Source organism: Phascolarctos cinereus, unplaced genomic scaffold (assembly GCF_003287225.1).
Source record: "Phascolarctos cinereus isolate Bilbo 61053 unplaced genomic scaffold, phaCin_HiC Scaffold_5;HRSCAF=322, whole genome shotgun sequence".
Taxonomy (NCBI): Eukaryota; Metazoa; Chordata; class Mammalia; order Diprotodontia; family Phascolarctidae; genus Phascolarctos; species Phascolarctos cinereus.
In genome coordinates, this window is record NW_027555958.1 from 384,910,440 (window position 1) to 384,938,390 (window position 27,951).

The following is a 27,951-nucleotide window of genomic DNA, read 5'->3' on the forward strand; positions in this document are numbered from 1 at the left end:
CTGCGTCATGATTTGTAAAAACAAACAAACAAAAAACAAAATACCACCAGCAGCAGCAGCAACAACAAGACACATACAAACCCTTGAAGTTTATTGGATGTTATACAACTTACAGTCTTGTGTGGAGATTGTAAAACAATATATCTCCCATACTCTTAGCTACCATTAAAAAAATGAAGATAGGGAATTGAAAGGAAAGGGTAGGGAGAGGTCTTTTGTGTCATCTGTGAGATCATTTTGTTTCATTCTATGTTATCCAATCAGGCAAATGAAGAGGGTTGCTCCATAATGAAAGAATTGATGGTTTTCCCTGGCTGGTTAATTATTCTATTGCCATTAGTGCACTGTACGTATCCAAGAATAGTATAAAGATGCTTAAAGTTCCTACTTTCTAGCACACTAACAGTTATTCACAAAGGAAGTAGAGTTTAGGGTAGTTTCAGAGCCTGGAACTTGGGTAGAACCAGTGCAAGTCATCAAAATACGATCGATTTGAAATGACTTCCTTTGAAAATATTGAGGACTTCGATTTAGGACTAAATTCTTTGAAGGCAACATAATGCTGATTTCCTCACTCTCTGCTACTGACAAAGTTAATTGCAAAAGAAAGCTTTCCTGATAGGCAAAGAACAGGCAAGAAGACTTCAGAAGAAGAGAAGAAGGTGTGTGTGTGTGTGTGTGTGTGTGTGTGTGTGTGTGTGTGTGTGTGTGTGTGTTGAAAGGAGGGGGATATTTTGAAAAAAAAAAACAACCTAGCCTTCTAATCCCCACCCACCAGTCTCTGTGAAAGATGACTTCAGTCTCTTTCTTAACTAATTCTGTCACTGTAAAATCCTACAGTCATTCTTCTACACATAAAGGAAAATAAGCTCACTAGGTGGACCTAGATGCTTTCAGTTTTAACTATTAACCAATGGTGAAAAAGGCAGAATGCCTAAGTTATGTCTTTGTGGCCAATAGGGTAGCTGCGTGTGTCCCACATGACTCCCTTCCCCTGTCTTTCACATGGGCTGTAATTTAGTTCAATTCAGAACTGCAGATAGTACAGCTTTCACAGAAGCAATGGGATGTCTGAGCACAAGTGGCTGACTTGGGAGTGACTTTATGAAGCACTTTTCTGCCTTCCTTAGTCAGAAAAAAAAAAACTGGAATTCTGCACCTGCATCAGAAAAGGACCAGACTAATTCTGCCACCCAATAGCAAGAAATTCACACAGCTAGCCGGTCTGAAATTGTAAGTATGATTTTTTTCATAAAGTGCCCTGATTTAAATAGTTTATATGCCATATGCATAAAGTATATGAGACTTTTTAAAAACCTCTACCTGTGATTGCAGATATTAATGAGAATGCAAATTACTAGAAAAATCATTTTTGGCCAGATGTTGTCTGTTTTGGTCTAATAAAGATAAAAGAACAAAAAATAAAAGTCAGTCATCCCTTAGGGTAGCTACATGAGGGCTTCACGGCAGAACATAGCTATGTGCCGCTTTGTTCAGAAGGAAAACCGAAGGCAGACACATATGTATTTTGTTCTTTTCTATTTGGTCTCTGTGTCTAATCAGGTTTGATCTGTCCCCAAGAAAAATAAAAGACAAACTTTGCTGACTCCTCTGACAAGGGCACTGTAGACTTTCCAGACATCTGACAGTTATTATAATTAGCAATGAAAGACAGCTAAGGCACTTGGGGGCAAATAGCTCTTAAATTTTGAACAATGGATCCAAGCCAGGGCTGGCTTTCTATTTATTTTTTTAACCGCCCTCTCCATTTTTATAGTATTTATAGTTGTAGAAGGGTTTCAGAGCTTATTTTTAAAATAAAAAATAAAACCCAAACAGTTCTACAGGAGCCTGAAATTGGTCAGTGTAATGGCAGACTGGAGAGACAGCTTTAATGTCTCAGATTCCAGCCTTCCATGTATAAAGAATCCCCCCCCCCAAAATTCCTAATAGGGTGGAGTGAGGAGGGAGAGCTTCTTCACAGCAGATTGCCAGACGGAAAAATAATTTTGGGTTTCTCTTTCATCTTTACTGGCTAGCAAAAAAAAAAATATGATTAGTATCTAAGTTGCTTTCCGTGTAAGATTTATGGACTTCAAATAGAATATTTTTTTAAAAGAAAGCAAATGGTTTTATCCTTAGAAAAGAAAATCTAACAAAATGGGTAAAAGATGCTGTTCACTTATCGCTTCTTCCCTTCTTCACTCAGATAATGTAACATATCAGGGCATTCTGCCTTTACTTCTAGAATCATCGAAATCTTTTAAAAGTTGCATGCTGAAAATCTCCTGGGGGTGGTAGTGGAGGGAGGTGGGGGGTGAAATCAAATCTGTTTTTCATGGATGCATCAGGGCTTGCTCAGTAACAAAGCATGGGGAGAAAAGAAGACTTTGTAAGGAAAATGTTATTTTGGTGATTTTTTTTTAAAAAAAGGAATGTTAACTAATAAAGGAAATTATTGAAGGGCTCCAGACATTCCTAATTATGGCTTAAATAAATCTGCTCCAGTAGAGGCTTGTGTGTTCTAATTGGGGAGAGGAGGGAGGCACTGAGACTTTAGGATTAATTTTAAAGAAGGACTTTGACGTGAATTTTCACACAATCTTTTAAAAATACAACATTTAATTTTCTTTGTCTGCCCTCATGTTATCTACACCTCCCCCCACCACCGCCCACTGTGAGCTGAGACACCTGAAGGCTAGACATAATGATCAACAGAGCTCTAGCCTGTCTGGAGTCCAGCCAGGTTTTTTTTTTTTTTCCCTCCCCTCTCTACAATCAAGGAGCCTGCACGCAGCAATGCATGCCAAGCCTATTCCAGTGCTATGTGCAGATCAGGGATGGGAGTCTTACACACACTGCGGAAAGATTAAAGACAACAATATCCCCTTTCTCTTACCCTGGGCAGCCTCGATTTTAACCCTTTCATTGCCCCTCCAAACATATCCCTTTTCCATCGTTCCCCAGGTCTCCAGAGACCCAGCAACTCATGCAACATATCATATACCCCCGCCTGACTCATTTGGTTTAGAAACCAATTCCCTAATGCCATTCCACATCTGGATTATTTAGTATTATCAATACATTGCTCCACAAGGAATCATTTGCCTATAAAAGCACAGTTGGAATGAACTCTGCAGTAGGAAACCTGCAAAAAGTCCGAGGTTAACGGGGAGACTTCCAAATCTTGCAGAAGATTACAGCATAGCTGATGATGCCATTCACGAAGGCATGAAGGTCTCTCTCTCTCTCTCTCTCTCTCTCTCCCTCCCAACTTCTATTTTTTCCCTCTCTTTCCTCTATCTTCCCACACTCCATTTCTCTACCATCCCTCTGTCCTCTTCCCCTCCTTCCTCCCCTCCCTTAGATACTCATGCAGTTACATCAGAGAGGTGTCCAGATTTTCAGATGATGTCATCACTCCCCCAAATTTTGCCTTCGTAGGAAGCATTTCTAAGCACCGATGTCCATCAGTTGGGTGTGTGCCCATAAGAAGTTCAGGTACTTGTGGGGTTAAACAACACACAGAGGCAAAGCGTATTAGAATCTTGGACATCTCTTGAAGATGCGTCCATATGGCATTATGGTCATGTTTGTCACAATAAGATAGGCAGCTTCCTTGGTTCTAGAGTGCTTTGTTGATATAATGGTTGAGTGTTCATTTCCACTCCAGAGGGGACTGAACTGCAGTGACATAAATAGGAAGAAAACGTTTAAAAAAGAATTTTCAGATTTTCTGAAATAAAAGATATCAAATACAGTGAAATTTATCGACTTGATTTTGCTTTTTCTTGCCATGTCAAATTGTGAAATGCTCTAAAATGTACCTTGCTAAGAGCCATTTCCATAAAGGGAGAAAAATGTTATGTGAAATGAGTTGTAAAGAATGATGATTTCATATATTTTACTATCTGCACATATCCTGATTGGATAGTGGGTGGATTAAATTTTTCGTGGGCTGGTAAATTTCCCATATTTATCTTCTAGCATTTTTAAGGATCTTCTAACTTACAGATGCCATTTGCATTCTTGTGTCTTTTGATAATACATTTTTTTAAAAAGTGTAACACAATATTATTTTCCTAAAAGTGCACTGAATTTTATTAATACTTTACAATGTACATGCAAACATGCTCATAGAAATACATGTAAATGCCAGAAAATAATTACTAAATATTTATTATATATTTATGGATATAGTTGATTTGATTTCTAAATGTTAGAATGTTATCTCATCATTTATGTTGCATATTTATTGCAGAAAGGCATATATTTAATAGGACTTTCAAAGTATTTGTAAACTGTTTTAATACATTAAAAAGATCAACTTTATCAAATTAATGTGATCTTTAAAAATTAAAATAAACATACTTTTTCCCTTTAATATTACTTCTGTTGCAAAAGCTTATTCCCTAAGACATAACTTTATCAGTAGACACATTTTGAACTTAGGCACAGAACAGGTCACACAAGTTGGGTGACATTCTATGTGAGAAGACTCTGAACTAATATGTAACTTTTCGGATAAGCGCGTAGGCCTCAATTTGTAATCTCTCCATGGGCAGTTCTTCTAAGAAAGCCTCAAAGTTCTGCCTGTGAGAGCTGCAGAATTCATTTAGATTATAAAAGAAAGAAATATGGATAAACAGTAGGACTGAACTTTCAGCTACTTTGTGACAACAGCACACAGAGCCACCCAGTAGGGGGACAGGTTACTAAAAGGCATCTTTCAAAGAAATGAAGATAATGGCCTTGATTGAAATAGTCAGGCTACGAATGTAACTCCAGTTCAAGAACAAATAGTTTTTTCAGTGCATTACTAAGAAAGGACAATTTATGAGAGTACAGTTTGCTCTTACACGATGCTAATGTTTCATGTGAAAAGGCAGACTACACATCATTTAATGGATAAATGCACCAATGCATGTGTGACATTGGGGATATATAAAAATGCATATGTTTTCATTAGAATGCGTTTTTCCTTGTGCATTATTTTCTGCATCTTCCTTAAAGCAAAACTGCTATCCTGTAAAAATACACATAAGCTATGCAGGTGGTGTTTTTGTTTTTTAAGCAAGGAAGTTTATTTATCTATTTATTTTTGGCATGTGATAGAATAACCAGACTTTAAGATGGGTTTTAAAGTTTGAATTTCCATGTATGTCAGCTGAACAAAATTTGGATAGAAAAATCAACTTATACTTAGCAGAGAAGTACATCTAAATGGGTAGCTAAAGAAATATTTTGATCACTGTGTATTTACTGTGCATCATGCCTCAACTAAAAATATTTTTAATCATATAGAGAGACTTCTGGCTTTAATTATTGCACTCATTTATAGAATTGAAATATCCCCGAATCCAAGTTTTCTTCTCTCCCTGTCATCCCAAATACTCTCACCATGTGGTTCCTAAAAAGTGACTTCACATTTATAGATTCTTCCTAAAAGTAGAGTTTGATTCCCCCCCCCTTAGTCTACTCCTTTGAACTATAAACAATGTTGCATTGTGTGTAGAATACATGGGAACGTCAAGAGAGTGAAGAAACTTTTTTTTTCCTAACATTTTCCTCTTAAGTATAAATGCAGATTTTTATGAAGTGGAAACAGTTCAAAATTCTTTGCACAACTTTCAGCAGATCAGTTGCTCTGTTGATACATTCATGGAGCAAAAGTACTCTGAGAATGATTGAAAGCTTTAGGGCCAGAACCTCAGTGAAGCTCAGGGAGGCACTGGGGTCAGATGGGCTCATGCATCACAGATAGGAAATGGACTGTGCCATGCATTTTTCTAGATCTTTCTTTAAGCACACATTTATACTATTTACTACAAAAAGATTTGGGGTTCATTTTTCAGCATCATCTTTCCAAACATCAAGAGTACAAGCGAATGTAAATGAATTTCTGCATGGTATAGCTAGACCAGATGGCCACGTGCTCCTTTCTTATTTAGATGAGACTTTTCCTTTCAATAACATCTTTCTTCCTGACCTGCTTAAAAATTCCAGCGAATGAAATCAGCACAGGATTTTCAATTCTAATTGACCATGTGCAGAGGAAGGGCCAGTAGAGAAATCAGTAGGGCCATTGTGAGGTTGCCTGCATCAATCTTGCCTTTGTGTTTTGCCCTTACTAGCCAGAGCCAAAATAATTAAGAATATTTAATTTATATTAGTTTTGCTATGACTACAAAACTAGCTAATTCCCAATGTAAATCACTTGAGTCACAGCTCCTGCCCTTTCAACACCAGTAATCAGGAGATGGTTCTCATACATGTATACACAGTCCCTCTCTCTCAGCCATCTGGGCAAACAGGTTCTGAGTTAATTCTCTGAAATAAAAAAGAAGAAGAAGAAGAAGAAGAAGAAGAAGAAGAAGAAGAAGAAGAAGAAAATTTGACATACTGCCTGAGGTAGGCTATGAATATATTAAGACGTGATGAATTTCCTGAAGTTGTCACCTGAAATGACTACCGGAACTTATAGGAAGGGATCATTTTGGCTTTTTTTTTTAATTTAGAGGGAGAAAGAAATCTGCTTAAACAAAATGCTTACTCCAGAAGCTTATTCCATCCAGGGAGAAGCTTGGGCCATAGCTTCTTCATAATATTATTACCCAGGCATTTGGAATTAGCTTTAGCAAGTAATAGCATGGTATGCAAGAATGGTGCTCTCATTTAATGAGGCTTAACAGAGGAGTTCATTTATGTAGTTGAAGTATTCTTAGCCAGAACATCTATACAGTATACAGAAAAGACCAAAAAAAGAAGTCAAGATTAGGAGTTACTGATGTATGTCTGTTATTTAACTGAATTAGATACATTAAAAAATACCACACATTGAAAAGTATTTGTTTGTTTTATACTTCTGGAGAGTAATTTACTCAAATAGCTGTGCTGATCTTGGTTGCTGCAAAAAAGAAACTATGACATAACTTTTTAACTTTTTAAAAATTGAGAATGGATTTAAATGGAAATTTAGGCTGCTCTTTGGGTAAAGACATTAGCTGGACTTGGGCCAAAATCAAACCTAAGACATATACTGAATTAGGAAAAGCCTCAGGAGGTGAAAAATGCTAACAGGAGGCTAGCCTTGGGAACAATGGGAGGAGAAATGGTCTCAGAAGTCAGTGTTTATATCTCAGCTTCAAAACATCTTATTAGTATATATGCATCATGTTGGGAAAAAAAGGATGACTGATATATATATGTTTTTAAGGTTTCCCTATGTTAATTTCCTACATATGTAAACTCACAGTTTGAGGTGAAGAGGGGATTGAAGGAGAAAATAAATTATATTTTAAAGTGATAGCTGCTATTGAACAGATCTTAATGCAAATATTCAACACTGCTCTCTCAAATTTGAGAGGCTTGATTCTCTAGCCACCTTAAGAAGCCTCATTAAGTCTATACCCTTATGTAGAGGAATGCGTAAAATTTTAATTTTGTTAGCTCTTGCAATAATGATGGAAGTCACAATGAAAAGTTCATCATAAAAAAAAATGAACTGTAACAGAAGCAGGAAAGTAAGCTCAGGTAGTGTGACATAAGGGAATGGACCCTACATCTGGAATCAGAAATTTTGGATTTAATGTTGGTTATATCATTTACTCCCAAAGGGATCTCTGGCAAGCCATTTATTGACTCTGGATCTCAGTCTTCCTAGTATTTGTAGAAAGAAGGGCATTGGTCTAGAATTGCTCTCTAAGTTTGTTGTTTTTTTTTCCCCATGATCCTAAAGCTGCCTATATGATTCCAAACACAGATGAATTTTCTTTTAAGCACCATCTTCTAGAGTCAAAGTACTTATGATGTAGAAGTCTCAACCACTTTTATCGCTTTCTGAGTACACATATGATGTCCTGCACAAAACACGATAAACCCCTGCCTCCATTAAGCCTTTTCTCATTTATCTGTGTTACCATGAAACGTAAGGTGCCATAGACTTACTTCTATTGCCAAATCATGATTAAGAGCAAAATCCATCTGGAAAGTAAATCTCAATTGATTGGTTTTTGAGGATTTTTTTTTGGTTTGTTTTTGTTTGTATTCTGCCTCCCAGAATGAAGAAAATATTCTATGAGCCTTTAGGCCAGAAATCAATCAAAGGGTGAAAAAAGAAAATAAGTATAACGTTCAATCTCTAGTATTGATGGAGCCTTTCTCCATCTCATTTTTGCTCTCTGTGGACCAGATTGTATAAATTCATCTAAGGATAAAATGATTAAAATGTGTTTTGTGTCATAATTTTATGTTGTTGAAGCTTTAACGTGTCTGAAGGGAGTTTTATAGTGAGGCTACGTTCTTTTCTTCTCTTCCTATATTTGCATTTAATAAATATAGCTAACTCTTGATCATTCCTTATCAAGTAGTGTCAAGGATAGTCCTAGTGGAGAATGACACCTGAAAGTTATTTATATTTGTGTCTGCAAGATATTTTTGCATTTTCATTTGACTATGGTTGTTGGAATTGATAGATTACGATACATATATGCATCATATGTGCATGTGTGTTAAATTTAGAGCTAGAAGAGATCTCAGAGACTGTCTTGTCCAAAGCCCTCATTTTATGGAAAGAAATTGAAGTCCGACTTGGTTAAATATCTTGCCAATTGCATACAGGTGATAAGTGTCAGAGGAAAAGCAAGATTGGAACCAGTTAATGCTTTGCCTTTCACTCTAGTCCCAGGAAAAGATATAGCATTTATTCAGTCATTAGCATTACACAATATCTGCCTGGGATACTGTCTCCCTTTCTACATTAGGGGACTAGATTGAACATTTTTGGGCAAAGACACCAGAGAGTAAGGCTTCTTTAGCTCTCCTGAGATAATCATTTTTATCCACCTCTAAATGTCTTGCTCATAGACCATTACACAGTTCCTCATGGCCCTTTGCATAAAAGGTTTCCCACCATTGTCTCAATTCCAACTTTCTCCATTTAGAATTTTAACCTGCCCTTAATGGCCCTTATGGTTCAGCCTCAAAATTTCACTATTATTTTGAGGAGATGTAGCTGCCTGGGAGCTGAGGAAGGGTTGATAAATGGTATAGCTGTCTTTGATGTCTTGAAATTCACAGTCCTTCAAACTAAAGAGCAAGAATCACATTGTAATCAAATGACTGGACAGTTTCCTCAGCTGGTCCCTTACTACTCTCTGCTCTGTATTATATCCACACTAAGGCACCTGATCAGTGCTCTCTTTTTCTAGACTTGAGATAGTTCACAACTTTCCTGAGGGAAGTTAAGTGGTTTGACTTAAAGGGCCTTCTGTTAGTGCTCCTGCCTGCCCGACTAAAGTGAACAAAATCTTGCTTATATCAACAAAGAATTTAAGTAAACCAGTAGGTGACAATGTCAATAAGAATTTGAAAGCAAGTTTTGTATCGGATCATCTGAAATTGTAATAATCTGCCCAAGAAAGTTGAGTTTGGAAATATGTTCTTATACATTAGGTTTAAGCCATGGAATGCCCTAAAAACTATCTTTAAGGAAGGCTGCAATTGAAATGTGTGTGTGTATGTGTGTATGATATATATATATAATATATATATATATATATATATATACATGCATATGTATACACATATATACATACATATATACATATAATTTTATGAGTCAGTGAAGTAATTTTACAAACACTGATTGCTATTTTTTAATCCAGCAATTTTTCAGGACAGTATTGATGGCACATTGAGGTTTCATTGAAATAAATTGGTCATTGTCAGCCAATAAATACAAAGACCATAGAAAGAGAGGAACTTGACATGTGAGTGATGACACTGATAAAGAAAAAAACTACCCTTTTGGTTGGTCAAAAGACATAGAGGGGTTAATTTTTCAAATCTCTATATTAAATGGGAAGAATGAAAGGGATATTTTTTTTTTAAAGGAAGACTAAGCTGCTGGTGATTTGGTTGTATTTCTGGATTACTGCATTTTGAAAAGAAGAAAACCAGAGTTGTAAGATGACACTGCAGGGGATGTCTGGACTTTTCAACTGAGTCTAAAGTCTGTTTAGTCAGTGCCTTAATGCTTAGTTTTGACCTTTGCCCTCTTTACTCCGCCCTGTTCCAGGTGCAACATTTTTGCAATTACTTTATCATTGTTGGAAACTTTGTACAGTTTTCATATACTGTTTAAATGAAATTTCCTAGGTAGAAAAACCCACTATATAGATCTGCTCTCCAAGCTTGAGGAATTTAAGAACTTGTATCAGCTTGTACATATCTTCTCATAATTAATAAACAGCTTGTGTATCTCTGCTTAAAAAAATAATTATAAGAAATAACTACCCAGATGCAAAAGTTTAATTTAAACTGGCAGCACATTCCCAGTTTGGCTGAATTTTAGCAAGAAGATACATGTACAACACTAAAGAGTGATATATTTAATATTTCTTTAAGTTAATTTTCTTTGCAGTTAAATGGTAAACAGAAACAAGAGTGCATATTGCTACAAATATATGAAACACAAACTTTGGGTGGATTTTTTTATCCTAAAGTTAATTGATTTCTCCCACTGTTGCTAATTGTACAGCTAAGAGACAAAAACACAAACACCTATAGTCAAAGAATGCATTTAAATAGACTTAAGAGAGCACATTGTATAAGTGCCAGATGGAGAAATCTTGGCCCAGAGAGGACAGATGACTTCTGCAAGGTCACACACTTAGGTAGGATAAGGGTCTGGATTAGAACTCAGATTTTTAAGACTCCTCAGCCAGTATTACCTCCATTATATCTGAAGTACTTTTAATCCTATTCCGAAATCCAGAAAAAAACTTCGATAAGTTTGATTAAATAGTATTCATCTTTACATGTGCATATATATATGAAAATGTACAAGAAGAAGATACCTAGCTACGTATAAACACATTCTATCAGAAATGATTTTAATTTGAACAAGTGATTGTCCAGATGGATTCTAAAGGAATACAAAGAAAGACTTGAAAAGATGCTCATCAAGGCTGTGTTAATTATACCGCCAGTATCTCTAAATGAAAAGTGAAAAATTTAGTCTTCCAGATGTTTTGTCTACATGATATAAAACATGCAGTTCTTTGCACATTTTCACATAGAGCTTTATTCACTCTTGTGCTGAATGTTTGCTTTTGTGTAAACTTAGACCAACTATCCTAAATTATACAAATATTGAACACATATTTGAGTTACAGAAGAAATGACACAAGACATTCCTACTTTTGAAGACATTAGGCTTTTAATTACACACATACACACACACAAACACACACACACACATGTTACACCTATGCCTTTTTTTATGAGAAGCAATAAAGAAATTTTAAAAAATAAGTTGTTTTCTGAAATGCCAAGTATAAAACCATTGATTTAACATTTCTTAAATTCCTCTCAAAACTTTAATGGCAATTGCTCTATTGAAAACATTTATATGGCCAAATTCAGTGTTTTTGAACAAAAAAAACCTTGCCATTGGTCTAGTCAATTTTGGCTTGATTTTCATTCATCAAGGAAAATTAACCACATGAAATCTTTGGGATAAAAAAACTTTTCTTCAGGGTTAGCAGAGAAAAGGGAGCACATGCAAAATTCCATTTTATGGAATTCAGGAATCAACCTGGGATGAACTTTGTGCGCACCACTTCGATGAGTTCTTTCTGAGGCATGTGAAGCATCAGCATTTCACATTCTAACTTCTCTCCTTCCCCCACTCCCCTGCCCCCCAAGCTATGCAAGAGCCTGTTGTGGGAACAGGATGAAAATGTTATCATTACCAATAGCTTTCAGGTAGATCAGAGATGTCACTTTGTAAGTGAAGACTGCACACATTCATACACATACACATATGCCCCACATTGCACAATAGGTTAAAATACAGCACTTTGCTTACTCTAACGACTCTAAACAGGGACTAAAAATGCCTGCAATTGAAACTACAAAGCAATATAAGCAATAGCTGAGTTTAGGCCAATGACTCTCATGCTGAAGTTTGGACTGACTGTGGGACTCATTTTTCTAAATATTGGGAACATGTGGATTCCAGATAAAAATGTTGAAGAAGCAGTTCCCTATGTTGGACAGTATTTCTCCATTGTCTTGCATGTTGGGGCAGGATAGAGACCCTTCTGGACCTCTTTAATCTTGCTGTTGCTACTATGGCATCCTAGTAGTCAGCAGTGTAAGCTTTAGTAAAATAAAATGTCATAAGGAATATATTGGTTGTGTGATAATTTAAGATTCCCAGAAGAGAACTTCAGAATTACATGAAGGTGAGTTTAAATGCAATGTATTTCCTCTCCCTTCTCCAATTTCTCCCCTTCTCTCTCTTCTCCCATCTCATTCCATTATTCTTGTTGTTTTATGTCAGAGGATACTTCCCCTCAGTTTTGAATCAAAATCCAGATCTGATTGCCTGGAGGTAGAAATGGGCAACTGGATTACCTGTGGTTAGATACTTGAGATCATTATCCACTGAAAACATTTTCAACTGGCTTTTCTGAACTATGTGTTCATTCAAGATTGGAAAATTAGTATTTACTACCAGTCCTTTACTCTAGGCAAACCTTTTTGACCAACATAGACTAAACAGAGGACAAAAATATGAAAACAATCTGAGTGCCTCCATCTTCCCTCCAAGTACAAAGTATAGTCTGTTGTGAAACCTGAGGAATCTGACTCATTATCTTTTTTCTTTTTACTGTGTCTGCAGTCTATACATAAAAACTAACATGACTGTTTTGACTAAGACCTCTTTTAATTTCATATTTTTAAAGAAAAGTTTTGGCATTAAACAGTTTCAAAAAACATCTCCGGAAAATGGTTTGGAATTTTTTTTTCCTTTTAAGGGGAATAAAGTAATCAAGGTTTGCAAGTGTAAACACAATGTTAACTTGATTTTCTTTTTTTAAAAATACAACCAAGGGCCCCATAGCATACAGGCAACTGTGAACTTAAAACATTGTAAGGTTGCTGTTAAAGGGTTGTCCTTTCTGGCATCTATGGTCAGTAAGGTACCTTCTGGGGCACATTAACTGCTGTTCAAGTTCTAAACTCAGCAGTTATCTATATAAAGTTCTTTTTATTGATTGATGTCAAAAAGGCACTTACAGAATTTTGTCTGTCTCAGAGGGCAAATCTTTGTTTGGTGCCAGGATTTACAGTATACCTGAGAGAAATTCTTTGCCATTATCCATTTTGCAAGACCTCAGTACCAAGGCATTGGGCACATTCCATGTTCTTTCTAGTCCATTTCTTGATATCTACCAGAGTACTGAGGTTGTCTATACTGAGTGCTTGGAACAATATCTTTTTTTTTATCCTTAAAGATCCCAGTATTCTTTCCGTCTAAGTAATGTTGCTGCCATGACTTTCATTTATTGATTTCTTCTTACTCTAGATTCCTAACCCATTCACTATCTATTCTCAGGCATCTAATTCATTTTTGATTAGGGCAGCATGACATCATGGACAGAGCTTTGGAATTAGAGTCAAGAAACCTGAGTACCATTCCTAGTACTTCTATAAATGGGCTCCTTGATTTTGGACAATTAACCTCTGTGAGCCTTAATTTCTTACCTGTAAAACAAGGGATGGGAATTAGCATGGCATCCTGGGTAGAGAGCTATCCCTGGAGTCAAAAAGACCTGGATTTAAGGCTAATCCTTGATACATATCATATTGGCTCTGTGACCCTGGGTAATTCACTGAACTTCTCGATGCCTCAGGCCACGCCGTAAAGCTAACTTGCAGAGGTGATGCCGATAGGTATTGATAGAAGAAATCTATTCCCCCCACAGTTCCCTATACCAACAGAATTATAGATTTAGACCAAACCGCCCCCAACCCCCTCCAAAACCAAGTGATCTCTGAGGTCTGTCTCTTCCAGATTTCTGAGTCGGAGGACATGTAAACTATTACAAAGTTACTGAATTCTGAACTCTTTAAATGACAGGAACTTTATAAACCAGAGGTATTATTTCATTGTTGCATCTCTATCCCTTTTTGTCACATTCACAGTTAAAATTCTTTAGCACTTTTGTTCTGCTTCTTTGAATTCTTTTGATTTATGTACCTTGTTTATATCTTCTTCAAAGAAGGTCCTTTGCTTGCTTTTTTCCACCTTCATACTTTAGATTAGGCGTATAATTTAGAGAATGATAGAGTATAAGGAACCTTACAGACCATCTAGTCTAAGCCCTTCTTTTATTAAGGGAAGAGTTAATGTCAGTAATAATACTTAGAATCTGTACTGTAAGGTTTGCAAAGCAGCACTTACTTGACCACATTTGATCCTTACAAAATCCCTGCAAGGTATTAGAGGGTTTTTCCTCCTTTGTTTTACAAATGGGTAAACTGAGGCTCAGAAAGGTTAAGTCACTTGTTCATGGTTATACAACTAATTAATATTAAAAGGAGGGCTCCACCTAAAGTTTCTCCTTACTTCTAAATCCATTGTTCTTTCCATCATAGCAGATTACCTCTAATCCCAAGAAATGTCATAATGATGAATTCTGTACTGTATCTTTAGGGTCAGCACTGCTCATCCACTATGGTTGGGTCGTGGTGTACTCCTTCAATTGTCCTAAGACATTCACAATACATAACTAAATAGGAAAACAATGAATAATTGCACCTCCGTGTCAGGGCCATAGCAATGTAATGTGGCCATGGGGATTTCCCAATAGCTGATGTGGACAGTAAAACTTTTGAGTAAGCAAATGGAAGTCATTCAAAATAAACCTAAAATTTGTTGTGTTTTGTACTGAAAAAAATCGTTCAGAGTTGTGTGAAGCTGGTCAGATTCATCTCAGTAACAGAACAATTACTTAGAATGATAACATTTTAGATTTGGGAACAGATTAAAATGAATAATAAAATTGTCATTGTGGGTATAGCCTTAGCCACTGGGAATGCTGGATATATATCTTCTGTATAGAAAAGGTAAAAATATATGGGATAAAAGTACATATAATATACTTAGATACATCATTTACTCAATTAATTTCATGTAGTTTCACAGATTATAAGACAAAGTTTAATTAAAAAAAGACAAGATTGATAGCTTCATAGGATCACAGATTTAGAGTCAAAGGGATTTGTGATGATTATTTGAGGAGAATTATATAGAATAAGAAGAATAAAAAAATAGAGAAGTATTGGAATTTGATTTACAAATGGGGATTTTTTTTTAAAAGCTGAGGGTTGGATGGAACTTAGCATTTAAAAAAATTTAAATGATAAACTCTGTGGCAGCTAGGTGGTTCAGTAGATAGAGCTCTGGCCTTGGAGTCAGGAGGACCTGAGTTCAAATCAGATTTCAGACACTTGACACTTACTTACTAGCTGTGTGACTTTGAGCAAGTCACTTAACTCTGATTGCCTCACTAAAGAGAGAGAGAGAGAGAGAGAGAGAGAGAGAGAGAGAGAGAGAGAGAGAGTCAAAAATAATTTGATTATATCATAATTGGATCTGGTTTGTATGAGATAGTGATAAATGTCAGAGGTCATAATTATATACTTGATGGTAAGCTTGAGACACGTTAATTAGGAATTTATCCCAAGATCATCATTTATGGTTCATGAAAATCATGTATCTAACTTGTAGTGATTTTTTTTAACAAAAGGTTTACCTATGGAAAAGCTGAGAAGAAATAGAAAACTTTATAGTCATCAGAAGGTTAAAAAAGAAAGAAAGGCTATAGTAGAGTATTTCTCTTTTGTACAAGTTAAAATGTTTTTTTTTCATTTGAAATTTAGGGGATTACTAGTTTGTTACAGTTAGCTCACTGTTTTTGAAAGGATGATGATCTAGTTTGTGAAGAAATCATAGAACTGGAAGGGACCTTAAAAACTACCTAATTCATGCTCCTCATTACGTAAATGAGAAAAATGAGTCCCAGAAAGGTGAAGTGGCCTGGTTAGGACTAGAATCTAGATTTCCCTGAATCCTAGTGGAGCGCTTATAAATTTTTCTTTTTGAAATCTTTAGAAATATCTTCCCTGCATTATACATACTTTCCTCATCTCACTGTTTAGTTTAGACCTAAATAAATATGAATTATAAATTAACACATTTTATGTTAAATTTGAGTTGGATAAGTAAAAGATTTTCTGATGAAGGAAGGTTAAGTTTCTTAAATCAACTTTTGTATATTTTTAGTCAACAGAATTATCATCCTGAATTTTCTCCTAGCAGGATAACTTTTTCACCCCCTTTATTAATATGCAAAAGAAGGTTGACTATTTCTTAGAGAAGATTGTTGTGAATAACAACAGTAATGGATGCAAAATTGGTCAGGGATATAAAATTCATTTGAAAAGTATCAATCATCATATAAATGCAAAACAGTGATAATTTGATGAAGAATTACCTCTGTGTCCCCCTGCCATTAACATAGGCAATTAAGAGGTGAATTTTCAAGCCAAACCTCTGTAACAAATACAATTACACTGAACATGTCGATCCAACTGGACATTCACAGCTTCTGGAACATTTATTTGAGCATGTGAATACTCCTTCAAAACTTACTCTAACAGGATGTGACAATATTTGTGCAATAAATATATCACTGGACCTATAGTCAGGAAGATTTGAATTCAAATTTGACCCCATATATTTCCTAGTTGTGTGACTCTGGTCAAGTCACTTACCTCTGTCTGTTTTAGTTTCTTCACGTAAAAATTAGTACTACTGTAATATTCAAGTTGTCTTTTTGGCAACCTTAAGACTCATACATGCTAGCTTGACTACTACACTAGTATTCATGAAATAACAGAACAAAGGCCTTCAGTATCAAACATGGAGGACTTATAGAAGGATTACATAAGATAAAAAGACGTGAATCCTAATAGCCATACCTATGATGTCATGGATCTGTTTCATATATTTATTTATTCATTCATCCTTTGAACGTTGCTATAAAATAATGAGCTACTTGAAAAAAGTTGTGTATTTTTTTTTGGTTGTTGTTTGGACCTGTACTTTCAGTAGATATGTAGGAACTGCTGTTACGTGGGAAGCCTTCTCCACCACTGCAAGAGTTGCTGTGGGTACTCAGAGATTTAGTGACTTTTCCATGGTCATGTTATTAGTATGTCTCAGAAGCAGAATTTGAACGAGATCTTCCTTACTCCAAGCCTAGTCTTCTATCCATTATAGTAAGATGCTTCAATTATAATTTAAAGAATTTCAATCCAAATGTTAATCATATAATTAAGGTTTATATTTGTTACATAAGAGATATTCCTAATTTTGTTTTTCCAATTAAAGTAATTTAGTAATTCTTAAAATTGTGAAGTATTTAATGCAAGACATTTTAATAAATGAAACATAACCTTGCTATTTCATATTCTTTGCAATAGAGCAAAATTCTCTCTTAAGACATTGCTATCTTGTACCCTATCTAAGGGGATTTAGTTACAGAAATATGAAAAGATATTGTTTTAAATGTGCCTTGTTAGGTTGTATCTTAGCATAGACTCTATAAACGATGTTACAGAGAAACCCTGGAATAGGTATATTATCAACAATGAACAAAAAGTTACTGAGTGTTTCCTATGTTCAAGATACTGCATAATAACGTCCATTCATGTGTTCCATAGGACAGCCAGCATGGGGTAGGGAGGGGGAGAGATGGGGTGAGGAATGGAAAAAGATGATAAATTCTGGAAACCACTTAGAAATTAAAATATTTAACAATGTCCATGTATGTTCTTGTGTTTTCTAATACTGCTTCAAACAAACCTCAGTTCAAAGATGGGAAATTAAGAGTAATGATGAGTACTGTAATTCTTTAAGTATTAATCACTTGGTTTCTCTAAATGTGAAATTGTGACTCAGATAAACTTCTGTCTAGCAGGGAAAAATGTTAGTTTTTGTTTGAAAATATTTATGATCATAGATATAGCTCAAAGGAAACTTAGAGGTCATTTAGTCCAACCGCATCTAATCCAAAGCTCCACCCATTTTACAGATGGGGGAAGTAAGGCCCAGAAAGTTCAAGTGACTTGTCAATAGTCACATAGATAGTAAGTTAGAGAAAAGATTTGAACTCAGGTTCTTGACTCCTAAGCTCTTTCTATAGTCTTTCTATGCTATCTAAACAGAAGCAAAACTCTGCCACTGGTGTTATATCAGGTAATAATATTCACTGCAGAATATCATGCTATGCAGAGTGGCGATGGAGCATATTTCATCATTGGCAATATGTTAAGCTATTTCTGAAAGACATCCTACTGTATTTTATCCATCCTCTTGAGAAGGCTTCTAAAGGGATCAGCTGTTTCAGTTTTTAAATATATTGCTAGTGGCCCTTTGTACATTTCCAACCCAACAGGATGAAATTTCACCAATGAACCAAAAAAGCTACATAAGAATCAAAAAGTGACCATAAAATAAAGTACATTGCAATGCCAAATGCTAAGAAATTCAGCAATTTAAAATTGCCTTTTTAAATGTATGTTATTCAGATCTTGAATACACCTCACTTTTTATTTAGCTATGGGACAAAATACTGCAGCAGTCTTGTGGGTACCCTTAAATTTCTATTGCCTAAATAAGTAAAGTGCTTCTTTTTGTAATAGATGGTTTGAAATCCTTCTCCAATTTTCTTATGGGTGGTCATGGCAGCAAGGATAAAGGGGAAAAAAATCAATACAAGAGATATTGTAAAGGTAGAATTGATCAGCTAGAACACCCTCCTGATTCCATTCCTCGGCAGCTTCTTTTCTTTTAAGGCTTTCTTCATCTACATTTATCACATGTTTAGCTCATTCTCCATCCTTTCTCAAAGAGTTCAGTATTCAGCGTCTGACTAAAAAAATCTCCCCTACTCTACCCTCTTCTCCTGAATTGGGGATTTCAACATTCATGCTATTGTTGCTCTTTATCACCATGGCTTCCAAGCTCATTCCCATGACCTAGACTTTCATTTTATTTTAAGGATGCTCATACCTTTGATTTCATCATCACCCACTAGTGACCTACTTAATAGTTAAGAACTCTGAAATTCTTATGTGACCATAACCTCCTGTCCTTTTCTCTCTTCCTGTGCCTCCCTCTTATTAAAACTATTTTTTGTCCTCACCATGATCTCCAGTCCCTTCATTCCTCAGTTCTTCTCAGCTATCACCTCTACTTTGGCTTCATTTACTTCTTTTCCCAATCTTGACCAATGGAGTTAACCAGTTCAGCTAAATAGCATCCTTTGCTTTTAATCCCTCATTCCCTCTTCCTATCAATACTTACACCTTGCCAAACCCCAAATCTGGGTTACCTTCCATATGCGTCCTTTGCTCCCACACTTTGCTACCAATTAGTGCTAAAGAAATAACCCAACTAACTTGATCCATTACACATTTTTGTTTTAGAATCCTGAATGAGCCCTCACTGACACAAGACAACTCTTTCGTTCTTTTTTAATTGACTCCATCATACTTCCCACAAAGGCTGCTCCAAACCTTTTTCCCCTTCCTTCCCTCAGCAAAGTACTTCATGACATACTTTCCTAAGAAAATAAAATTACTTCACCATGTGCTCCCACTTTCCCCCTTCTCTGCATGTATAATAATAGCTAATATTATTATATTGTATTACCAAACACTTTAAAAATAGCTCATTTGGTATATTCACAACAATCTTGGGAAGTAGGTGAAATTCTTATCTCCATTTTACAACTGAGGAAACTGAAGTGGACAAATTAAGTCACTTGCCCAAGATCACATAGTAAGTATCTGAATCAGGATTTGATCTCAGATCTTCCTGACTCCAGGTTCAGCACTCTATCCACTGCACTAAGTGCACCTCAGAACCCCTTGACACCATTCCTCATTGTCTCCTCATTTGCTCTTAGTCTCAGGTAAAGAGGTAGCCAAAACCAGTCCCCTCAATCATTCCCCCTTCTCTAATTTTCAACTTCTCCCTATCTACTAAGTCCTTCCTTGCTGCACAGAAGTCTAGCTAAGCCTCTCTTATCCTTTAAAAAATCACGCACTTCTTGAACCCCACCAGCTTTTCAAGCTACTGGCCTATTTCTCTCCCTACTCCTAACTTCCATTTATTCTTTTCTCACTGACTTCTCAACCCCTTGCAATCTGTCTGCCCCCCTGAGTACTCAATTGAAACTCAAGCTGTACAAGGTTACCAGTGATTTCCTAATTGTTAAATCTGATGACCTTTCTTCAGTCCTCATATTCTTTCTTGTAGCAAGTGGCACCACCCCCTCTTCCTGCATACTCCCCAGGGTTTCATGACAATGCTTTTTCTCTTGGTTCTCCTCCTACTTGTCTGACTGTTTCTTATCGGTATCATTTGCTGTATCATCATCCATGTCCTGCCCCTAACCATTAGTTTCCCCTAAGACTCTGTTCTGTTCCCTCATCTTTTCTTTCTATATCCTCTCTTGGTGATCTTATCAACTCCCAGGGCTTCAGTTATCATTTTTCGGTATTTAGCCCTAGTCTTTCAACTGAGCCCTAGCCCTGCATCACCAGCTGCCTATTGGCATATGCTATAGGCCTCTCAAAATCAGCATGTCTAATACTTAACTCATATTTTCCAAAATGACCTGTGCTTTTTCTAACTCCAACATCATTTTTCCAGTTACCCAGAACCATCCTTCCCTCTTCACTTTCACTCATTCCTTATATAAATCAGTTACAGTGTCTCATTTATTATACCTCCACATCTCTCACAAATAATGCCTTCTCACAGCTCTTAAGCTACTACAGAATTTCAGGCCTTCACTACCTTTTACCTGAATGATTGCAAATGCTTTCTGATTGGTCTCTCTGCCCCAGCATACTATGGCCTATCCATTGATAAAATTATAAAAACTGAAAATCCACATATGCTCATGTATAACTTTCATCTAACCAGAATATTAAATTAATTATCAGACCCAATACCACATTTATTCTAGCCAAATTCATTTTTTCTATTGTGTAGTCTATATGGCTTTGCAGAATTGAAGGAAGAAACTTGAAAACCATGAAATAACCCCCTGCTGATTGTGACTGTCTGTGTGAAGTAGATATTTTTATACCATTCTCAATTATCAGGCTAAAACTATCTTCTCCCTTCTTTTAGTTTGTTTATATGATAGACAAGGAGAAAAAAAGAAATATTTTAAGTTTCATTGCACAATAGGATTCCTTTGGAATTGGATACAGTTTGGTCAGAAATGTAACTTTTAATTTAGAAGGAACTGTTTAATCCAGGACTACCAATAGTAAGGGAATATCTCACTCCAGGTACTTGTCCCATCACTGTAATCAATGTCCTAAATTTTCCATTATTCTCAGTCTGTAATAAAACATGGTAATGGCCTCTATGTGTCAGGGACCAGAGGTATAGTTTCAGACACTGAATATGCATGCTAAGTGAAGAAAGAGGACACACACTTAGTTGGGGAATCTCTGGGGTCAGAGTTTGGGCTCCCATGCGACTCTACTCTGACATTTCTCCTAGTCTTCTTCAACCATGGAGCAGGGGAAGAAGGCAAGAAAGTATCTCAGAATCTTATTTGAGAAGGGGCTATTTCTTTCTGCATTAATTTAAGTTTATTTTCAATTCTATTGCATGGATCTCCATGTCACATAGGGTTCCAAGATGAAATGCCAGGAAGCTCTTTGGTCTGCTTGGAAGTAATAGCTTAAGGGCATTAAAGACTTAGGCTGTGGTCATTCAAGGAACTTTGAGTGACCTGAGGTGGTACACAGATAGGTCAAATGTGTTCTGTTCTACCTGTTCTCCTATGCAGTAGGTAGAATCTCAGATCTAAGTTCCAGGGACTCTAGCCTGACCACAGCAGCCTTGATTTAACTCCAGGTACCCACTAAAATCCCAGCTTGCCATGCTGGCTGCAAGCAACCTTATTCTCAGAACTTTTCTCAAGTTTCCCTGGAGACTAGACAACCATCGGTTGTCACCTCTTGGTCAGTAAATTAAGCAACTAGTGTAAAATAAATATTGATTTGACCTATTCTCCAAATGTGTTAGTCCAGGTGAAACTTTGTGTCCCAAATGAGAAGACACGCATTTCAAGAATGTGTCATCAGTTTCCCCTCCTCAGTGCCAGTTATTCTGACTCATTCTTGGGCAACCCTTGGGGGAAAGGTAAAGCAAATGAGTCAGTTTAGAAGTTTAAGCAAAGCTGGTTTTGAAGACCAGCACTTTAAAAGGTTTTAGGAAAGAAAAGAAAATAACCACCAAGGAGACAGATCAATGAGAATATCACCGAATCACAAAGCTGGGGGAGATCTTCGCACCCATTTAGTCTAACCCAGAGTAAAAACCCACATTCTCACGTGGATCAAACATAGCCAAGGCCAGGTAAAAGGGTGTGGGGCACTGCCAGGGTATTCATGAAGAGTTACATTAATCTTTTTTTAGATTCAATCTATTTTGGTCATAAAGACAGATGCTGTTCAAATTCCAGAGAGATTTGAAGTGTCAGGAAATGGAGCATATTGTATTCCCCATTCTTTAGTCATTTGTGCACACTCCATAAGAATTCCTAAGGGCTATGGTAATGGCTGTCACAGACCTATTATGATGCTTCTATCTTTTCATTCCTCTTATTCTGTCTTCTCTATGCTCCTCTAAATGTCTATGTTGCATTTATGTTTATTAGCCATTGCTGAGGTGCTGATTGTAATGTGAATATTTTCAAGAATGTTTTCAGTTTTATCCCACACCATCTATTTACCCTCAGAGCATTCATTTTCATGGAAGTTTTTGTCCAAAGTCACTTCAGTTTTTACAAGGTAACAAATCAAATTCCTCCTAACTGAGAGGGAAAAAACCTACAAGAGCAAGTACAAACTCTTAAAATATACAGCTGAACCAGATGACTAGGAATAAAAAAAAACCTTTAGAAAACAATAACAGCAATTATAAAATAATGATAGCTAGCACACACACATATGTATATGTGTGCATAATATATATACATATTATATATAATATATGTTATATTATATAAATATATTATACAAATATATAGTGCATTATCATATAATATAATATATATTGTATAAATATATATATAAAATATGTGAATATATGTACTATATATGTATATATACATGTATATATATACATATATATGTGTGTGTATATATATGTATATATATGTATATATATATGTGTATATATATATATATATATATATAGTGATTTAAGGTTTGCAACACACTTTACAAATATTATCAAATTATCTAAAGTCAGGAACACTGGCTGGCAATTGAAAAAAGACAAATTTAGACTTCATGTCAGTGGGGAAAAACCTTAAACTTCCCAACAATAAAAGCTGTCCAAAAGTAGATTAGCTTGTCTTCCGAGGTGATAGGGTTGGCTTTCTTAGAGGTCTTAAAGCAGAGACTAGATGACCACTTGTTGGATATAGGATTGGACTGATGGTTCCTGAAGTTTTTTTCAATTCTCAAATGTAGTGATTCTTCACCTCCACTAATGGCTTATTCCAATAGATAAAGTGATTCTGGGCTCTGTTCCAACAGAGCGTTGTTTCTGGAAGGTACCAGGTTGGAAAGGCTTCTTTAATGACAGATGATCAGGTGATTTTGTTATTGTTGTTGTTGTGCCAGTTCATGAAGATTGTATTGAGATGCAAAGGGTTTACGTCTATACCACAGAGTTGAGTACTCATCCAAATGAAATCCTGGGACATTGAAATAAATACACTATCAAATGAAAACTTAATCATTACTTACAATAGTAGCTTAGGATGTTGTTGTTGTATGTGAGGGTGGAAGCTCTTTTATTAAGAGCTATTGATGAGTCTCAGATTTCCAAGAGAATGAATGAGCAATTAGACTTTTTACTTGACTCCTGGCATGTGTCTTTTCTATGAAATGCTGTCTATGGGATTGTTGCAAGTCTCCTATACAAAATGCAAAGAAACAAGTGACTATATTGTAATATTAGGTATTTGGCAGTGGCTCTATTCCATTTGCTTATATGTTGAAAACAATCAGAAGTTAAAGGATTTTGTTCTAATACATACTAGATGTTTTACATAATCAGGATAAAGCTTATGGCATAACCTATAGACAAAACTCAAAGGTGTTTTTTTTCCCTTTTCTTTTTGTTGAGCATATTGCCCCAACTGAGCAAAGAAAGCCATATTTCAGGTGCTTGACATCAGAAACCTTCATTTTAATTTTTATTGGCATCATAATTCTGTAAATACTAATTAATATGTAGGCCCCAGCTTCTTTATCATAGAACAAAACACACACACACACACATATATATATATATTTTTTTTTCTTTATTTTTTCAAATGAACTCTACATTTGAAAAATAAATAAAACCCTTTTTAACAAACATGCATCATCAAGCACAATTAATTCCTGCATTGTCCAGGTGAAAAAATGTGTTTCAATCAGTACCCTGAGTCCATGACCAGTTCTGTCATGAGGTAATTAATATGTTTCCTCTGGAATTGTGGTTGGTCATTGTATTAACAAAAGTTCTCACATATTTCAAAGTTGTTTGTCTTTACAATATTGTTTTTATTGTAGAAGTTGCTTTCCTCGTTCTGCTCACATCACTCTGCATCAGCACATACAAATCTTCCCAGTATTCCCTGAAACTTTCCACTTCGTCATTTCTTATAACCAAATAGTATATTATTACATTAATATGCCATAATTTGTTCAGTCATTTCTCAATTAATGATCCCCATCCACCCTTAATTTTAGTTCTTTGCTACTACTAAAAGTAGTATTATAAATATTTTCATCCACATGAGTTCTTTGATCTCTCTGGGGTACAGCCAATAGATGCTGACCATCTAGTTTTTAAGTTTCCAGCATATTGCAGAAATGACTTTTGACAAGAGTTCTTCTACCAAAAGAGATTTTGTTTTCATATACTTCTCACTTCCACAGGAAATAAGTGTTGTGCCAGGTCCGAGCATGTAAAATAGAATACCTTGCTTAGGTGTGCAGACAGAAAAACATAACATGTCTATTTTTTTTCACAACTAGGAATGAAAACATGATATGTGAAAGGAAGAATATTAAAAATATATTTAGAGTACACATCTACTTTTTTTTAGTTAATCTAAAAATCATCTAAGATTTACTTAATTGACATTTTGTGATGTCAAAACACATTATCCTCATCTTACTTGTCAGGTGAAAAATGAATAAATTTCAAATGGAAATGTGGTCCAGACTTTATCATCCTTATGGACTAACCAGAAGTCTGAGTTACATAAAAACAAGGGGTCATTTTCTTTCTTCTTCAACAATACTTTCTACGTATAAAGCTCCCTTTCAAGTGAGGGCTGGATATTCCTCAAAGATTTAGGATTGAAAAGGCCTTCAGAAATTCATCTAGTCCAGTGGCGTCAAATTCAAACAGAAATGGATCTCTGTGAGTTGCATATTGACTTAGAAAATTGCAAATAACATAACATATGTTGTATTGTACTTTGTTTTTCTAAACATTTCCCAACTACGTTTTAGAATTTTGCAGATTAAGCAGCCTACTAGCTGAGAATTTAGCACCTCTGAATTACTCCAACTCTCTTATTTTATAGACGAAACTTAGAGATGTAAAGTTACTTGTTCAAGGTCACACAATTAGGAAATAGCAGAGATAGGATCTGAACTCATGTTTTCTGACTCCAAATCCAATTCTCCTTGTTAGTAGTTATTTCTCTCTTTAAAATTAAAAAAAAATTAAACAGGGAACAATCTGAGATCCACTGTTATTAAGTCTAAGTTGTAGTATCACAATAGGACGTTGAAGGGGGAAGTTCTCTGGTCACTGAAATCCTACCATTTTCTTGTATCAACCAAACTTACATGTAACAAGTGGTCCTGTCCTAATTTAAACACTGCTTTCCTTGGAATTGTGCCATTTTCTTCATCTGGAGAAACAATAATATAAAGTGAAAGATGCTTGCTTTCAGAATTTAAAAAAGCACAATGTTTGAATGCTAACCAAAGTGGCATTTTATCCTTTAGCTATGTGTTTATGAGTAATGCAAAGTGTCATGTAGGTTATAGTGAAGTCATGCATTGCACATTGAAGATAAAGTGTTGATCCTAAGTAGAAATGGAAAATCAAAACAAAATGTTTTTGACATTAAGATTTTCTGGCAATTTATAAACCTTATAATAGTTTCTAAGTTGAATACCATCCTCATTTTAAAACTAGTGAACATTATCAGATGAAAACTATGTATTGGCCACAGATTGTATACCCAATTAACATAAATAAATAGAAAACTGTCTTGTTCAAATAGTCTTGCATTTATAAAAAAGATATCATAGTATTATTTCGCTTATGTGTTTTGTTAATTTTGGAGCTAAACTCCTAAATGCTATGAGTGTAAAGAATAACCTAATAACTAACTAATCAATAAAATGTCTCTCTTTCTACTTTTTTTTTGCAACTAGGAATGAAAACATGATATAGAATTATGGTGTCACTAAGCATAGTACCTGAGGCAGTAGATAATGATTGCCAATAAAAATGTTTCTATTTACTGTTATTTGGGCAGTTGTGTTTTGAGGTGGTTCAATTTCAAGTTGTATATAGATCTAGATAAATGAACTAATGAGACAGAATGTAGTCTATAATGGACTCTCTTATCAGTGCATATCCATTCATTCATTCATTCATTCATTCATTCATTGTAGTAGAATGCAAGTTCTTTGAGGGCAGGAGCTTTCTTTTATATATGTATCCCCAGCAGCTAGTCTATTTCTTTAAGGCCTGTGGACAGGGAAAATGAAATTTCAGGGGGAAAGAAAAGTAGTCTTAGCAAGCTAGATACTGGATATGTCACACGAATGGGACATAACTTCCCCAAGGAAATAGGAGACTGTAATTATCAATGAGGATACTTAGAGTGTCTTCAAAAAATTAGAAATTTCTCTAGCTCTTGTCTTAGGGCTTATAACTGCATGACAGTTTTTAAGAAGAACATAATCAGTCACCTTTTTGAGATTTAGGTTTTTGTCATTAGAGGTAAAAGGTCCGTGAAAGATCTCTTAAGATCCTATCAACTTCCAAAATTCCACATTCACCTTTTTTTTTCCCTTTGATTCTACAAAGTGATCTCTGCATTCAGTGCAATAAGGGTGTGGGCTTTTGTAGACCAACTGTGTACTTCCTGCCTAGTAACCAAGAAAAAATTACTGGAAACACTGGAAGGGCTATGAAAAAACCTTGTTGACTGCATTCCTGATCCCCTAGTCATGAGCCATGTTACCATTACATTAATAAATCATTTGTTTCTCAAGTTTCATTTTCTACCTGAGCACACCTTTCTTCAACTCTTATTCTTCAACTTAGGACAATAAAAACATTCTTTGATTGTAGATGCTGAAAGGCTATCATAAACATCATTTGTTTAATTGCTGCATACTACCAACAACTTGCAACTCTTGGTGAAGGGTAGGTGGTATGGGATGATGTCCACTGCCATTCTGCTACAGCTGTGTCTTATTCAAGACACAGTGGAGGCAAGGAGTCCTCCACAGCTATGGCTCCTCCAGCAGATCAAGGTGGGGGACAATAGTACTCTTTTACTAATTAAAAAACAAAGACTGTTCTCCAAGGATTGTAAAGGAGAAATAAATTGGAGAGGGTCATATTACAAGCTTAGATCTTTCCTTTTACCTGCCCAGTGTCTGGCTTTGTTGGCCCCTTGCTTTGGCCTTAAAAAGTTTTGATTTTACAAAGGCCATGTGGCAATCTACAATTAATTGTTTTTGAGAAAAAGTAGAAACATTGGCTGAGTGCTTTCTATAATGCTACAGCAACTTAACTTTCAAAGATTAGTGAAGTGGCCTCTCACCATTATAGAAAGGCCTATGTTCCCACTTTGGCAGGCATAGAAACAATCATGTTGTTGTTCAGGTTACAGTATTTTTAGCAGACGCTACGTAGAGAATGTATAAGTGTCCTAAGTGATCTTTTCTGAAGCT

At 35.7% G+C, this 27,951-nt stretch overlaps 1 long non-coding RNA gene across 1 annotated transcript in view; it reads left to right on the forward strand.

Moving 5' to 3' along the window:
* Window positions 1-1,021: 1,021 nt before the first annotated feature.
* Window positions 1,022-27,951, forward strand: part of LOC110219640 (uncharacterized) — an 87,833-nt gene continuing 60,903 nt past the window's right edge. The window contains exon 1 of the long non-coding RNA XR_013487342.1: window positions 1,022-1,233. This is a non-coding gene — a long non-coding RNA (uncharacterized LOC110219640). The remainder of the gene's footprint in view (window positions 1,234-27,951) is intronic.